The following is a 17,141-nucleotide window of genomic DNA, read 5'->3' as shown; positions in this document are numbered from 1 at the left end:
CCGCCTGAAGTACATGACATTCTGATGAATGAAGTTAACAGCAGCTGAGCAGGAGCAGTGAGAGTGACTACGGACAGCAGCAGGTGACGGCATGCTCCGTTATATACTATCAGCTCACACACACGCAAAGGAGACAGAGAATAGAGTGTGTGTGTGTGTGTGTGTGTGTGTGTGTGTGTGTGTGTGTGTGTGTGTGTGTGTGTGTGTGTGTGGCCTAGCATTACTATACTTGTGGGGACCTAACTCTGTTTACATAGTCACGTGTGGGGACTCGCCTCCCTTATGGGGACAAATTGGAGGTCCCCATGAGGGGAGTCATTAACTTTAGGGTGAAGACTTGGTTAGGGTTAGGGTAAGGGTAAGGGTAATGTTAAGGGTAAGGGTAATGTTAAGGGTAAGGGTAATGTTAAGGGTAAGGGTTAGGGCTAGGCATGTGTTGGTTCTGGTTAGGATAAGTCTCCAGGAAATGCATGTAAGTCAATGTAATGTCCCCTGACGTGATGTATATACGTGTGTGTGTGTGTGTGTGTGTGTGTGTGTGTGCGTGTGTGTGTGTGTGTGTTTACATTATTTCCTGCCTGTATCGGGGTTCATGTTTATATGAGCTCACTGAAGGCCTCCTGGGTTTCTCCGCCCTCAGCATCGCCTCCCCGGCTGTTTACATCGAGCTCAAACAATCTAATATTCTGCTTTATGCAGCGGACACAAAGGAATACTACATTCTGGTGGAAAGTCTAGCATTTGTGTCGATTTCTGTGAAAGTACAACTTTATGTGTGTCTCTTAAGGAGTTGGTCACTAAGTGAGGTGGCGGTGAGAAGTAGGAGATTATTTCTAAATATTTTTCTAAATATTTTTTTATAGTCTTTTATTATTATTATCATTATTTCCTTGATTTTATGTTATTTATTTTAGATTTTAGATTTTATTGATCTGTGTGAATCTTTGCTGTACTATTTTTCACGCTTACCCTGTTGCTGCTTTTGTACAACTGAATTTCCCGTCGGGGATTAATAAAGGTTCATCTTATCTTATCTTATCTTATCAAATATGCAAAAAATTAAATTCCATTAGGTTCTGTTTGTGTGGGCAGCGCATCGGACGTCTAGATATACCCTGGAGAAGGTGTTCAAAGGCTGTGGGTTCGAGTCCCACCAGAGTCCACTTTTAAAGCTTTATAAAGTTGTTTATAATCAAAATACATGAACCAAACAAAACGTCCATGGATTCTGTGATGATGTAGTCGGTAACCCTGTGGACATTCAGAAGTACACTCTGCTGGGAATTGAACCTCCACTCCAGCCCATTGCCCCACAAAGTTATCGGCTCATAAATCTGATGCAGTCGTCTTTCTGTCCGAAGCGTGCAACACAAAGTCTGCCAACAAAGACCGCCACGTGTGTGTGACCAAGACGTGGCTCTGTGGCGCAATGGACAGCGCATTGGACTTCTAGGTCTGCCCAGGAGAAGGGATTCAAAGGCTGTGGGTTCGAGTCCCACCAGAGTCGACTTTTAACTACGGCATAAAAAAACTAACTCAATGACTTACAGTAAAACTCTCAAGCAGACATCCGACGGTTGTGAGTTTGAGTCCCACGGGAGGATATACAGAAGTGTCTTAATGCGCGGTACATCGTTTTTGGGTTGAATTGTTTATTTTCTCATATGTATTGTCTATACTCTCATTGTATCATGTTGTTGTTGTTGTTGTTGTTGTTGTTGTTGTTGTTGTTGCACGTTGACAAAACAGTATTTTTTTTTTAATTGACCCACTTTGTGTAACATGAGATCTTTATTAAATATTATTTGTGTATGCGTGTGACATGTTCACTTCATTACACACATGTAGGCCAGTACATTGTGTGTGGTCTGGTGTGTGTGTGTGTGTGTGTGTGTGTGTGTGTGTGTGTGTGTCTTTGTATACACATTAAACACTGAATTTCTCTTCGTCTTTCACGCACACACACATCAACACACAATAGCTTCACTCTGTTGTCCTGCTGTTTCTATTGTGCTCATGGCGTCTGTCTCACACTCACACACACACACACACACACACACACACACACACACACACACACACACACACACACACACACACACACACACACACACACACACACACACACACACACAGTGATGTTATTGTGACTGACGGTTGGTGACCAAACACTATGATTTGTGGCTCAATGTGAGGCTCTGTGGCGCAATGGACAGCGCGTTGGACTTCTAGTTGATCTCTCAAGAAGTGATTCAAAGGTTGCGGGTTCGAGTCCCACACAAGTCAGTCTTCAGAGGTTATCTTGTAACTGACATACATAATGCTAAACATGGTGTCCTATAGTAGAAGTTAGTCTAAGAAGTGAAACACAACAATACGAAAACAGAAAGTACAACATTTTCCAGTGGGAGGAGCCAAAGGTGTGGCTCTGTGGCGCAATGGACAGCGCATTGGACTTCTAGATATGCCCAGGAGGAGGTATTCAAAGGCTGTGGGTTCGAGTCCCACCAGAGTCGACCTTTAGGTAGCATTCAGAAATAAAACTGTGATTTAAAGTTTGATGGTCCCATATAAGTCAGTCTTCAGAGAAGGTCTTTCAAAAACTGATGGATGACATTTTCTACTAAGTTCACGAGAGTTGACCTTCTCTAGGTAGAGCTATATCTACTAACAGTATCTGGAACGCTTTGTATCGAAAGGGGGTTTAGACCTCTAAATAACTGACAAAACAACAAATGGTGTCCTATATAGAAGTTAGTGTAAGAAGTTAAATACAGTACAACAATACTAAAACAGAAACTAGAAACGTTACAGTGGGAGGAGCCAAATGTGTGGCGCAATGGACAGCGCGTTGGACTTCTAGATATGCCCAGGAGAAGGTGTTCAAAGGCTGTGGGTTCGAGTGAAAATGGTGTCCTATGTACAGTAGAAGTTAGTCTAAGAAGTTCATTGCAGTACAACAATACAGAAACTACAGAAAGTTACAGTGGGAGGAGCCAAAAGTGAGGCTCTGTTGGGCAATGGACAGCGCGTTGGACTTCCAGTTGATCTCTCAAGAAGGTATTCAAAGGTTTTGGGTTCGAGTCCCACACAAGTCAGTCTTCAGAGGTTATCTTGCTTCAACTGAGTTCACTTAATGAATGCCTTCTAAACTGTAAAACCCAAAGGTTGTAGTTTCCCACTAGAGCAGGGGTTCTCAAAGTGCGGCCCGCGGGCCAATGGCGGCCCTCGGAAATGTTTCTGGCGGCCCGCGATAGTTAATGCGACACGCTGAAATGCATGCGTTATATTTTAATCCTCCATGGTTCGTATCTAGTAAGAATTAGAATGGAATTTAAGAATGGTAAAACTGCGCCCCCTGGGTTGTCATTCCTAAATGATGAATGACAGCTTGTGGAAAGTTTGCTAGACGACTGGTTGCATGGCAACTAGGCATCTCGCGAGTTGCGGAAAATCTGTTGTAAGTTATCAGAATCAGAAACGGGAGTTAGCTAGCGATTCTAGCTAGTCACTGTCTGTAGATAATCCAACTTTGTGTCCTCTGCACGTTCCTAATGTATACTGTATGTATAATTGGTTAGTACAATAAAGAAAGGATTTGTTTTGGAAGTATTTTGTGTTCCGTTTTTTCTTGGGCGGCCCTCAATCCAATATTGGGTACCTGAATTGGCCCTCACTCATCAAAACTTTGAGAACCCCTGCACTAGAGTGATACTTTCTAAAATGGTTTGTTTGGAAATGGTTTAAACCTCTAAATAACGGACATACTGCAGATAAGGCAACACTGTTCTCCGTCTAAGAAGTTAAATACGGTACAACAATCCTAAAACAGAAACTAAAGAAGGTCACAGTGGGAAGAACCAAGTATGAGGCTCCGTGGTGCAAAGGACAGCATTGGAGATGTGCCCAGGAGAAGGCGTTCATAGGCTGTGGGTTCGAGTCCCACCAGAGTCGAGCTTTAGATACTCTGGAGAAGAACAACTTGTGTGTGGGTTCAAGTCCTGCAACCTGTCGGCTCAACTAGAAGTGCACCGAATGAAGGCCTACGGCGAGGCTGCGTCTTATAATGCTGACCAAAGTGAAACATAATTGGTGTATTCGTGCCAAAATGTCATGTATGTATACGATGATCCCTCCTTTTTCCAAAGTACACCTGCAGCATTGGGTTTGACTCCCTCCAAAGTCCTCTACATTTTGAATTCATCGTACTTCTCAAGCAGTGATTTAAAAGCTGTGGGTTTGAGTCCCCCGGATTGTAACGCCAATCACTCGTGCAGCTATTTCCTGACGTATACACGTATACCAAAGGGAGATCGGTCTGTGCAGAAAAACATCAAGACTTCAACTGAAATACTGTGAAAGTAATCCTAAGGTTGTGAGTCCTCATCGCTCTGGGGTCGGATATCATTGCATGAGAACTGTGGATTGTGCAATCTGTTTAAAAAAGACAGACAAATCGCCTTTAGCCGCGTTCACACTGCGGTACTTTTCCCACAAAGGTTCATGAGAACTTAGTTCATGCGAACTCTGTAGTGCTCATGAACTAAGTACAGATCGCGTTCACACCAGAAAAAGTCCCTGGGGGTGGATTAGGCAAATGAAGCCGCTGACGTCACTTCTTCTTCTGCTTTGGGTTTACTGGCAGGCCGCAAATCACTTCACAGCGTATACTGCCGCCCAAAGTCCCCGGCAGGAAGTCCCCGGAGCTGGGGAAGGCTTCAGTAGAAGCTGCTGGGAGTCCCAGCAGCTTCTACTGAAGCCTTCCGAGTAAATTGCCAGAACGCCGACACCTCCTCATCTCCACCGCTCCCATGTTTTATTTTGTGTTGCCATAAGTTAGTCTCTCTGCGTTTCTGCGCTGGGCTAATGCTAATGCTAATAATGCTAATGCTAATAATGCTAATGCGAGGATAATAAAATGGCGGCTTCACAAAACTTTTTGGGAGTTTTACGGGGCGTGGTTTTCAATCCGCCCAGCCAATCAGGAATATAGCTCTTTTCTCAAAGCCGCTCGAAAGTCCCTGCTCTCTAGCGGGGACTTTCGAGGGGGTAAAAAGGTTCGCATGAACTACTTTTAGTACCGGCTCTTTTTGGTGTGAACGCGATCATGAACTAAGTTCGCATGAACCTTTGTGGGAAAAGTACCGCAGTGTGAACGCGGCTATTGCTTTTGCATCGTTGATAGCTCGACGACTAATTCTCCTTAAATGGAAGGATGAGTCCCCACCCACCCATACTCCCTGGATTTGAGACCTGTTGCAGTTTTTGCGTCTGGAGAAAATGCGGTCCACTCTGAAGGGAACGACTGATAGATGTTATAAGACCGGGCAGCCATTGATCACACACGTAGAGAAGTGCAAGCTGGACTTAACTCTTTAAAGAAGATTGTGTATAGATTTGAGTGTTGCTGAATCTGGGTTACCATTTCTAAAGCAATATTGTACGTTTTGCATATATTTTGTCTTTTGGTTTGTCGTTTGCTTTGTATGTTTTTTTTTTTTTTTTGTAATTTTTTTTTTTTTTTATCATTTGTGAGAACGTGTACACTTATATAATTTACTCTGTTTTGTTTTTTCTTTCATGCTGGGGTAGGGGTGGGGGGGTATATTTGATCTGCTTTCTGGCAGTCTGGTTTAAATGTGCACTGTTGCATCTACAGTATGTATTTGACATTCTGTATGATCTTTCTTTGTAAAAAAAAAAAAAAAACGTTCAAAAAAAAGTGTCAAAAAAGAAAAGAAAAAGACAAATGAAATGAAACGTATTGCTTGGCAGAGTCTATATAAGGATTTGTAGTTCCCAGTCCAGCGACACGTAACAGAAGAATGAAGTGAAAATAGTCTTGTGAAGGATCCTCCTGAGGGAAACATTAAGTCTGAGACAGAAAGACTGTGAACTCTGACCTCCGATTGTAAGCAGCCACATTGGGACAGACCTCTCTGTTTGTTTCCAGTTCAACTTTATTCCATTCCTGTTCTGTTTGAAGGGCGCGAACATGAGAACAGGCCGATCGTGTCTTTTCCAGGACCGTAGTGAAGTGACACAGGACCAGGGCGAAACTACATGAAGAGGAACCGTAGGGTAACTGTAAACATCCATCTGAAACGTGTCACAACAATACGACCTATGTTCTAATCGTTGTCAAAGGGACTGCAAGGCATCAACATATCTCACTTGTTATTCTTACAGGAACTTACAAGACACAGACAACATCAAACTGACTGTAACCACCACGATGAAAGGGTTTTCTGAAGATGCATTGGTTTGTTTTGGTTTCTTTCTGGAGACGTTTCATCGCCCTTTCTGCAGCTGCGGCATTTACATGTTCTTTGTTCGTTGCTTTGCGGAACAATGGTGTCCGTGGACCGCCCGGACAATGGGCCGTGCTCAGCCAGCCCTCTGACTCACTATACTTCATTGTGTCTTCTTTCCAATGTAAACATACCGCTGAGGTCGGTGGGCAGCATGGAAATGACCTTCAGAGCAACACGACTATCATTTTCCTTATTGGTTCATCTGCCAATCAGTTCCTCGGTTAAGTGATGAGCTGTGGGGTCTTAGACATGTCAGGAAATACAGAAAGATGTCACTCCCATATTCCCAGACGTCTTTAAACATCTTGGTGTTTTCAATCCAGACCCCAAAGATATGTACTTTAATATAATAATTAGGGATGTCCCGATCACCTTTTTTTGCTCCCGATCCGATTCCGATCATTTGATTTTGACAATTTGCCGATACCGATTTTTCCCGATCCGATCTTTATGCAATGCATTAAGAAAAAAAAAAGGTAACAGATAACGGCTGGTCATCCAATGCGATGAATTCAGCTATCTAGTTATTGTTTGGCCTTTTCACTGTTCAGTTTCTCTTTCCTTTTAAAAGTCTCTGAAAGTGTCGGTTGTTTCAGTGCCGTTACCCGAGTGGCCGCTGTGTACTCGTCGTGTTGTTGGTGTTTGTTTCTCAGGTAGCGTGTTAGATTGGTCGTGTTGAACGTAGCTCTGTTCTTTCCACCACGCGGAACCTCCGCCTTGCAAACATTGCATCTGGCTGTTACACTGCCTTCGCTTTCAATTTTATAATACTTCCAAACTCCTGACATTTTCTCTGTCCCGACTCCCGAGTCACCAGCTGAACGTAGCCTCTCGTTAGCTTGCTGCTGCTATCAGACACTGCGCCCACTCTGTTGCTTTGAGAGGAATAAGCAACCAGGTCTGAAAACAAGCCCAAAGAAAGCAACACATACATGATGTTGTGTAATTTTAAACCAAAACTAAGTCCTCAGGATGACTTTAAGACGTGAACATGGTGATTTTTGTTTTGTAACATTAAATAAAAAAAATATATTTTATAAAAAAAAAAAAAAAATCCCGATCCCCGATTTTTTTCTCCCGATCCCCGATCTTTTGAAAATCACGTGATCGGCTCCGATCCCCGATCACGTGATCGGGACATCTCTAATAATAATCAACAACTCTCAATGTTTGAGAGGCTTAAAAACGGCATGTTCTGACTTATGCCATTAGTCAATTAGTCTATCGATGGGTTAATAGATTGTTGGCCTAATTGCTGAAGGCCTACATGTGGGGTATAACGCTAACGCCTCTAAAGGACAAACGTAAAGAAAGTCACTGGACCTGTAACATTAAACGTTATGGCTCCAAACTACTTTTTTAAATGCCTTATTTCGACAAAACATTGACGAATAACAGGCTAATATTTTAACGTCATTTGGGGAAGTTTGAACAACAGCAGGAATTGGACACACAACACAAAGTGCAGGAGAGACTCAGGGGGTATATTTAGTTCTGCAGGAATTTGGCGATGCCTAAAGTTTGACAGACATCCCGAAAGCAGCTACAAATAAGAAATATTTCCGAACACAAAAGACATTTGTGAAAACACTCAGACGCACGTCATCAGAGTGAGGGGCTAAATGAGACCGCAGCCTGAGCTATTGTCCTGTGGTGCATTGTGGGAAGCAGATTCCTCCCAGTGGACTCTGAACCATCAACCTGAGGCTCTTTAACTCTGTCGTCAGCTGAAGACACTTATGCATCAGGCTAAGTGTGTGTGTGTGTGTGTGTGTGTGTGTGTGTGTGTGTGTGTGTGTGTGTGTGTGTGTGTGTGTGTGTGTGTGTGTGTGTATTTGGAAATTCCCTGTACATATTTAAGTGTGTGTCTGAAATTAGTGGAAAGAAACCAAATGACAGAGAGTTTTTACGGGAAGACTGGAATGATAAAGCGGGCAATGATTCAGAGGGAATGCACGGAGAGACAGCAGGAAGTGTCACACACACACACACACACACACACACACACACACACACACACACACACACACACACACACACACACACACACACACACACACACACACACACACACACACACACACACACACACACACACACACACACACACACACACACACACACACACACACACACACACACACACACACACTCACAGCCTTAAGACCTACACGTTTGACTAATACTGTTCAGATCTGGTCTCTAAATACTGTCATCAATCTCTATTTTCTTTTTCCTTTGCATGTGTTTTAGCTTATCATTAGAGCCGGGACTCGATTAAAAACATTAATCTAATTAATTAGAGGCTTTGTAATTAATTAATTGAAATTAATCGCATTTTTAATCAAATATACACATTTGACCTGAGAACAGTGAGAAGCAGTTTCCACATGGATGTGACTCCAGGTGGTCTACAGTCGAGTGCAGTCCAGTGAGCCAGGGAGCTGGTTATTCTCTCAGACGTGGACTGACTCATCCTGGCCCTGAGACCAGTCGTCTGGTGGAGTGTGGGTTGGGTCAGGGTGTGGTTCCTTGCACTCGGAGTCGGGCTAACGTCCACGCTAGCTGCTACATGCTAGCTGCTACACGCTAGCTGCTACATGCTAGCTGCTACACGCTAGCTGCTACACGCTAGCTGCTACACGCTAGCTGCTACATGCTAGCTGCTACATGCTAACTGCTACATGCTAGCTGCTACATGCTAGCTGCTACATGCTAGCTGCTACATGCTTTGCATTTAGGTGATACTTTAGGCTTGATGTGCTGCGGCTCTTATCGACGCTTCCATCCGTCCGTCTTTTAAAACAAAATGTCCCATCCACGGGGCCGACCAAAGCGGTCTCATCAGCTTGTTCGTTCATGTTTGACTATTGTTCACCGTGGTTTGTTGTTGTTTGAAGTCCCATGCTGAAGTCATGAACGTTAGTTGGTGCTCCAGTGTAATCGGTACGCCTGAAACTCATCCAGTGAGAAACGTTCCGCTGTGCAAAAATAAGTGCGATTAAAATGCGTTAATTTTTTTAACGCGTACATTTTTGTGTAATTAATTAATCTAATTAACGCGTTAAAGTCCCGGCCCTAGTTATAATATATAACGGAGCATGCCGTCACCTGCTGCTGTCCGTAGTCACTCTCACTGCTCCTGTTCAGCTGCTGTTAACTTCATTCACTAGACTTTCATTTACTTCAGGCGGGGTATCGACTCGGACACCATTTCTGAGTTTTACCTGCAGTGTGTCATCTAGAGCAGGGGGTCCCAACCCTTTTCCCACGAGCCCCCCAAATGACTCCTGATGGAAGTTGCGCCCCCCCCCACACACACACACACACACAAGGGGGGGGCGCAACAGCGGTAATTAAAGTTTAAAAGTCTCAAAATGCTACAGCTACCGTCACAAACTGGATGAATGATGTGTGTTGCTAAAGGAGATGAAAGCGTAATCAAGGAGCTGTTGGAGCGACTTTGATGGTTGTTGGACTCAGGATTAATTCGTCTGGATTCCCGCTGGATGAAGAAACTAAAGGACGGCGGAAGTGGAAACAATTCACAAAGGGATTAAACTGTTTAAAACACATGTTCAAAGTGAGCCGATGTGTTTCTGTGGATTCAAAAGTCGTAAATAATCTACAAAATGGAGGAGACCGATCTGATCGGAGCGACTGTGACGAATAATCCACCAATGTGACGACGACCGCACGCGCCTGGTTTCAGCCATGAACACAATGAACCAATCAGAGCATTGTTTGCACAGATCTTGAAGATGTTTGAAGAGTCTCAAATTACTTATGATAACGGACTCAGGTGGGACTCGAACCCACGACCTTCGAATCGCTTCTCCTGTGGTTTACTAGAATGCGCTGTCCATTGCGCCACAGAGCCGTTTCCCAGAGGAATACATGAGTGAGTGAAATTAGAGAATACTTTCCACAGAAAGCTGATTCTTAAGTTCAACCGGTTTAAAACTACTAAATATTTAGTGCTGAAGATCATTAATGACAATTTGTTCCGCTGCGTCGGAGGTACTCGAACCCAATGCTCCAACGATATCGCTTTCCTGTTGGGTGAACCCTTAGGAGTATTGTTTTCTGTCAGACAGAACCATACACATGTTTCTCTCCACGTGTGTTCACATTGCAGTTTGTCCTTCTGCCCGAGGCATGCACACACCAGCTGAGCTTCAACTTGAACTTGAGTTGGTAGAGTTTCTAGTCTCGATGAGTCTCAAACGACCATATGCTTTATTTACCCGGGTAAAAGACTCATTGAGAGCGAGCTGGCCACGAGGGGCAGCATGTACGAAGTTACAACAGATGAAACACAGACACGACAGGCAGACGAATACAGCTGGAAAACACAAATGAACCGGCACGTTAGCCGGTCGATATGCGAAGAAAACAAACTATTCAAAATCATTGAAAACTAAGAAAAATACACTTTCTCTTCGACACATGTATGTGCAGATGTAGGAGGGAACCAACCCAAGCAGAGATTTAAAAATAAAACCCAACCAATGGGAAAGATGGCCGATTAGCAGCATCTATATTTCTGTAGACGATGTATAACAGTCGACTCTGGTGGGACTCGAACCCACAGCCTTTGAATACCTTCTCCCGGGCAGACCTAGAAGTCCAATGCGCTGTCCATTGCGCCACAGAGCCACGTGTTTTAAAGCAGACCTACGGAGTGCTGTTTGTGCTTACAGGTATAGCAGTAGGCAGGGCTATGTCTTCTTCCATGTCGTACAGAGACGTTGCTGCCAGACTGATGTTTCGCTTGGGATAACCGTATCAATATGTGAAGCGCCAGGCGAGCGGATGTCTGCCTCGTCCAAACGCCCCGTTAGTTTCACAACAATCCCTCGTGGCTTTCTCTTGAGATCAAACTTAGCGAGACCCTTATCACTTTTCCTTAACATGCCAGCACATATTTAACGAGTAGTCTCTTTGCTTAAGTGCTTTTACTTCCTTCGCCAACACGGCTTATTTATGAGCAAGATGATGGACGAACGTTTACACCAATCAGGATGACACGTGATGGAGCGATGGAGGGAGAACATGAAGAGAGGCTGTTTCTTTAAAAGAAGGCCCTACAACGTGGGTCACCCGGTTCAAACATCGACTCTGAGGAGACACGGACCCACAGCCTTCGCAGCACCTCTCAAGAGTTCAACCAGGAGTCAGAAGCTCTACCATCACTCCACGAAGCCACACACACTCCGTTCTGACCTCCTTTCTCCTTCCTGAGGAACAGCAGCGCTCGATGACAGAGGAGACCACTTCAGGAGATACAACTAAACAAATGTCTCTCTCGCTTCGGTACAGCTACTTTATTTGAAATGCATCTGTGTGTGTGTGTGTGTGTGTGTGTGTGTGTGTGTGTGTGTGTGTGTGTGTGTGTGTGTGTGTGTGTGTGTGTGTGTGTGTGTGTGTGTGATGAACATGTATATTTACTGTATGTGTCCTTGCATTTCTGTGTGTGTGTTGTTTATGTTTACTGCGTTGCACTGAGGTTGGAAACACTGCGGTATACATCTGTCACCACACACACACACACACACACACACACACACACACACACACACACGCACACACACACACACACACACACACACACACACTGCTGCACGTCACAGTAGAGCCTCTGTCCAACCTCAATGATGCTAAATTGTCGGACTAATTATTATAAACGACAAACACCGGTCGCCGAGGAAACGATTCTTCCACATCCCATAATTATCCGCACGAGCTCGATGTGAAAACTGCCTCCAAATACTTCAGATATTCGGAGTACGTTTATTTCTGTCTGTGAATCAATTCTCCTTCTATACAGAGTACTGGGCTGTTACATATGAAACACATCCATGTACTTATATACAGAGTACTGGGCTGTTACATATGAAACACATCCATGTACTTATATACAGAGTACTGGGCTGTTACATATGAAACACATTCATGTACTTATATACAGAGTACTGGGCTGTTACACATGAAACACATCCATGTACTTATATACAGAGTACTGGGCTGTTACACATGAAACACATCCATGTACTTATATACAGAGTACTGGGCTGTTACACATGAAACACATCCATGTACTTATATACAGAGTACTGGGCTGTTACACATGAAACACATCCATGTACTTATATACAGAGTACTGGGCTGTTACACTATGAAACACATCCATGTACTTATATACAGAGTACTGGGCTGTTACATATGAAACACATCCATGTACTTATATACAGAGTACTGGGCTGTTACACATGAAACACATCCATGTACTTATATACAGAGTACTGGGCTGTTACATATGAAACACATCCATGTACTTATATACAGAGTACTGGGCTGTTACATATGAAACACATTCATGTACTTATATACAGAGTACTGGGCTGTTACATATGAAACACATTCATGTACTTATATACAGAGTACTGGGCTGTTACATATGAAACACATCCATGTACTTCTATACAGAGTACTGGGCTGTTACATATGAAACACATCCATGTACTTATATACAGAGTACTGGGCTGTTACATATGAAACACATTCCATGTACTTATATACAGAGTACTGGGCTGTTACATATGAAACACATCCATGTACTTATATACAGAGTACTGGGCTGTTACATATGAAACACATTCATGTACTTATATACAGAGTACTGGGCTGTTACATATGAAACACATCCATGTACTTATATACAGAGTACTGGGCTGTTACATATGAAACACATCCATGTACTTATATACAGAGTACTGGGCTGTTACATATGAAACACATTCATGTACTTATATACAGAGTACTGGGCTGTTACACATGAAACACATCCATGTACTTATATACAGAGTACTGGGCTGTTACATATGAAACACATCCATGTACTTATATACAGAGTACTGGGCTGTTACATATGAAACACATCCATGTACTTATATACAGAGTACTGGGCTGTTACATATGAAACACATCCATGTACTTATATACAGAGTACTGGGCTGTTACACATGAAACACATTCATGTACTTATATACAGAGTACTGGGCTGTTACATATGAAACACATTCATGTACTTATATACAGAGTACTGGGCTGTTACATATGAAACACATCCATGTACTTATATACAGAGTACTGGGCTGTTACACATGAAACACATTCATGTACTTATATACAGAGTACTGGGCTGTTACACATGAAACACATCCATGTACTTATATACAGAGTACTGGGCTGTTACACATGAAACACATCCATGTACTTATATACAGAGTACTGGGCTGTTACATATGAAACACATTCATGTACTTATATACAGAGTACTGGGCTGTTACACATGAAACACATTCATGTACTTATATACAGAGTACTGGGCTGTTGCATATGAAACACATCCATGTACTTATATACAGAGTACTGGGCTGTTACATATGAAACACATCCATGTACTTATATACAGAGTACTGGGCTGTTACATATGAAACACATCATGTACTTATATACAGAGTACTGGGCTGTTACATATGAAACACATCCATGTACTTATATACAGAGTACTGGGCTGTTACACATGAAACACATCCATGTACTTATATACAGAGTACTGGGCTGTTACACATGAAACACATCCATGTACTTATATACAGAGTACTGGGCTGTTACATATGAAACACATCCATGTACTTATATACAGAGTACTGGGCTGTTACATATGAAACACATCCATGTACTTATATACAGAGTACTGGGCTGTTACATATGAAACACATCATGTACTTATATACAGAGTACTGGGCTGTTACACATGAAACACATCATGTACTTATATACAGAGTACTGGGCTGTTACATATGAAACACATTCATGTACTTATATACAGAGTACTGGGCTGTTACATATGAAACACATTCATGTACTTATATACAGAGTACTGGGCTGTTACATATGAAACACATCCATGTACTTATATACAGAGTACTGGGCTGTTACATATGAAACACATTCCATGTACTTATATACAGAGTACTGGGCTGTTACATATGAAACACATCATGTACTTATATACAGAGTACTGGGCTGTTACATATGAAACACATCCATGTACTTATATACAGAGTACTGGGCTGTTACATATGAAACACATCCATGTACTTATATACAGAGTACTGGGCTGTTACATATGAAACACATCCATGTACTTATATACAGAGTACTGGGCTGTTACATATGAAACACATTCATGTACTTATATACAGAGTACTGGGCTGTTACATATGAAACACATCCATGTACTTATATACAGAGTACTGGGCTGTTACATATGAAACACATCCATGTACTTATATACAGAGTACTGGGCTGTTACATATGAAACACATCCATGTACTTATATACAGAGTACTGGGCTGTTACATATGAAACACATTCATGTACTTATATACAGAGTACTGGGCTGTTACATATGAAACACATTCATGTACTTATATACAGAGTACTGGGCTGTTACATATGAAACACATCCATGTACTTATATACAGAGTACTGGGCTGTTACATATGAAACACATCCATGTACTTATATACAGAGTACTGGGCTGTTACATATGAAACACATCCATGTACTTATATACAGAGTACTGGGCTGTTACATATGAAACACATTCATGTACTTATATACAGAGTACTGGGCTGTTACATATGAAACACATCCATGTACTTATATACAGAGTACTGGGCTGTTACATATGAAACACATTCATGTACTTATATACAGAGTACTGGGCTGTTACATATGAAACACATCCATGTACTTATATACAGAGTACTGGGCTGTTACATATGAAACACATTCATGTACTTATATACAGAGTACTGGGCTGTTACATATGAAACACATTCATGTACTTATATACAGAGTACTGGGCTGTTACATATGAAACACATCCATGTACTTATATACAGAGTACTGGGCTGTTACACTATGAAACACATCCATGTACTTATATACAGAGTACTGGGCTGTTACATATGAAACACATCCATGTACTTATATACAGAGTACTGGGCTGTTACATATGAAACACATCCATGTACTTATATACAGAGTACTGGGCTGTTACATATGAAACACATCCATGTACTTATATACAGAGTACTGGGCTGTTACATATGAAACACATCCATGTACTTATATACAGAGTACTGGGCTGTTACATATGAAACACATCCATGTACTTATATACAGAGTACTGGGCTGTTACATATGAAACACATTCATGTACTTATATACAGAGTACTGGGCTGTTACACATGAAACACATCCATGTACTTATATACAGAGTACTGGGCTGTTACACATGAAACACATTCATGTACTTATATACAGAGTACTGGGCTGTTACACATGAAACACATCCATGTACTTATATACAGAGTACTGGGCTGTTACATATGAAACACATCCATGTACTTATATACAGAGTACTGGGCTGTTACATATGAAACACATTCATGTACTTATATACAGAGTACTGGGCTGTTACACTATGAAACACATCCATGTACTTATATACAGAGTACTGGGCTGTTACACATGAAACACATTCATGTACTTATATACAGAGTACTGGGCTGTTACACATGAAACACATTCATGTACTTATATACAGAGTACTGGGCTGTTACACATGAAACACATTCATGTACTTATATACAGAGTACTGGGCTGTTACACATGAAACACATCCATGTACTTATATACAGAGTACTGGGCTGTTACACATGAAACACATTCATGTACTTATATACAGAGTACTGGGCTGTTACACATGAAACACATTCATGTACTTATATACAGAGTACTGGGCTGTTACACATGAAACACATCCATGTACTTATATACAGAGTACTGGGCTGTTACATATGAAACACATTCATGTACTTCTATACAGAGTACTGGGCTGTTACATATGAAACACATTCATGTACTTATATACAGAGTACTGGGCTGTTACATATGAAACACATTCATGTACTTATATACAGAGTACTGGGCTGTTACATATGAAACACATTCATGTACTTATATACAGAGTACTGGGCTGTTACACATGAAACACATTCATGTACTTATATACAGAGTACTGGGCTGTTACATATGAAACACATTCATGTACTTATATACAGAGTACTGGGCTGTTACATATGAAACACATCATGTACTTATATACAGAGTACTGGGCTGTTACATATGAAACACATCCATGTACTTATATACAGAGTACTGGGCTGTTACATATGAAACACATTCATGTACTTATATACAGAGTACTGGGCTGTTACATATGAAACACATTCATGTACTTCTATACAGAGTACTGGGCTGTTACATATGAAACACATTCATGTACTTATATACAGAGTACTGGGCTGTTACATATGAAACACATTCATGTACTTATATACAGAGTACTGGGCTGTTACATATGAAACACATTCATGTACTTATATACAGAGTACTGGGCTGTTACATATGAACACATCATGTACTTATTACAGAGTACTGGGCTGTTACATATGAAACACATCATGTACTTATACAGAGTACTGGGCTTTACATATGAAACACATCCATGTACTTATATACAGAGTACTGGGCTGTTACATATGAAACACATTCATGTACTTATATACAGATACTGGGCTGTTACATATGAAACACATCATGTACTTATATACAGATACTGGGCTGTTACATATGAAACACATTCATGTACTTATATACAGAGTACTGGGCTGTTACACATGAAAC

The 17,141-nt window shown here is 41.7% G+C and overlaps 1 protein-coding gene and 3 non-coding genes across 4 annotated transcripts in view; 2 read left to right on the top strand and 2 right to left on the bottom strand.

The window, feature by feature from the left end:
• The window catches only part of LOC117443043 (uncharacterized), a 61,863-nt gene that overhangs the window by 33,916 nt on the left and 10,806 nt on the right, over nucleotides 1-17,141 (bottom strand). The window lies entirely within an intron of this gene.
• trnar-ucu (transfer RNA arginine (anticodon UCU)) lies at nucleotides 1,416-1,507 on the top strand. Its single transcript is given in 2 exon segments — nucleotides 1,416-1,452; nucleotides 1,472-1,507. It is a non-coding gene; the product is annotated as a tRNA-Arg (tRNA).
• Nucleotides 2,425-2,516, top strand: trnar-ucu (transfer RNA arginine (anticodon UCU)). Its single transcript is given in 2 exon segments — nucleotides 2,425-2,461; nucleotides 2,481-2,516. It is a non-coding gene; the product is annotated as a tRNA-Arg (tRNA).
• On the bottom strand, nucleotides 10,882-10,973 carry trnar-ucu (transfer RNA arginine (anticodon UCU)). The gene is given in 2 exon segments: nucleotides 10,882-10,917; nucleotides 10,937-10,973. It is a non-coding gene; the product is annotated as a tRNA-Arg (tRNA).

The sequence above is a fragment of the Pseudochaenichthys georgianus genome, unplaced genomic scaffold (assembly GCF_902827115.2).
Source record: "Pseudochaenichthys georgianus unplaced genomic scaffold, fPseGeo1.2 scaffold_525_arrow_ctg1, whole genome shotgun sequence".
NCBI lineage: Eukaryota > Metazoa > Chordata > Actinopteri > Perciformes > Channichthyidae > Pseudochaenichthys > Pseudochaenichthys georgianus.
Note: the sequence above shows the minus strand (reverse complement) of the source record. Positions and strands in the feature narration are given on the sequence as shown.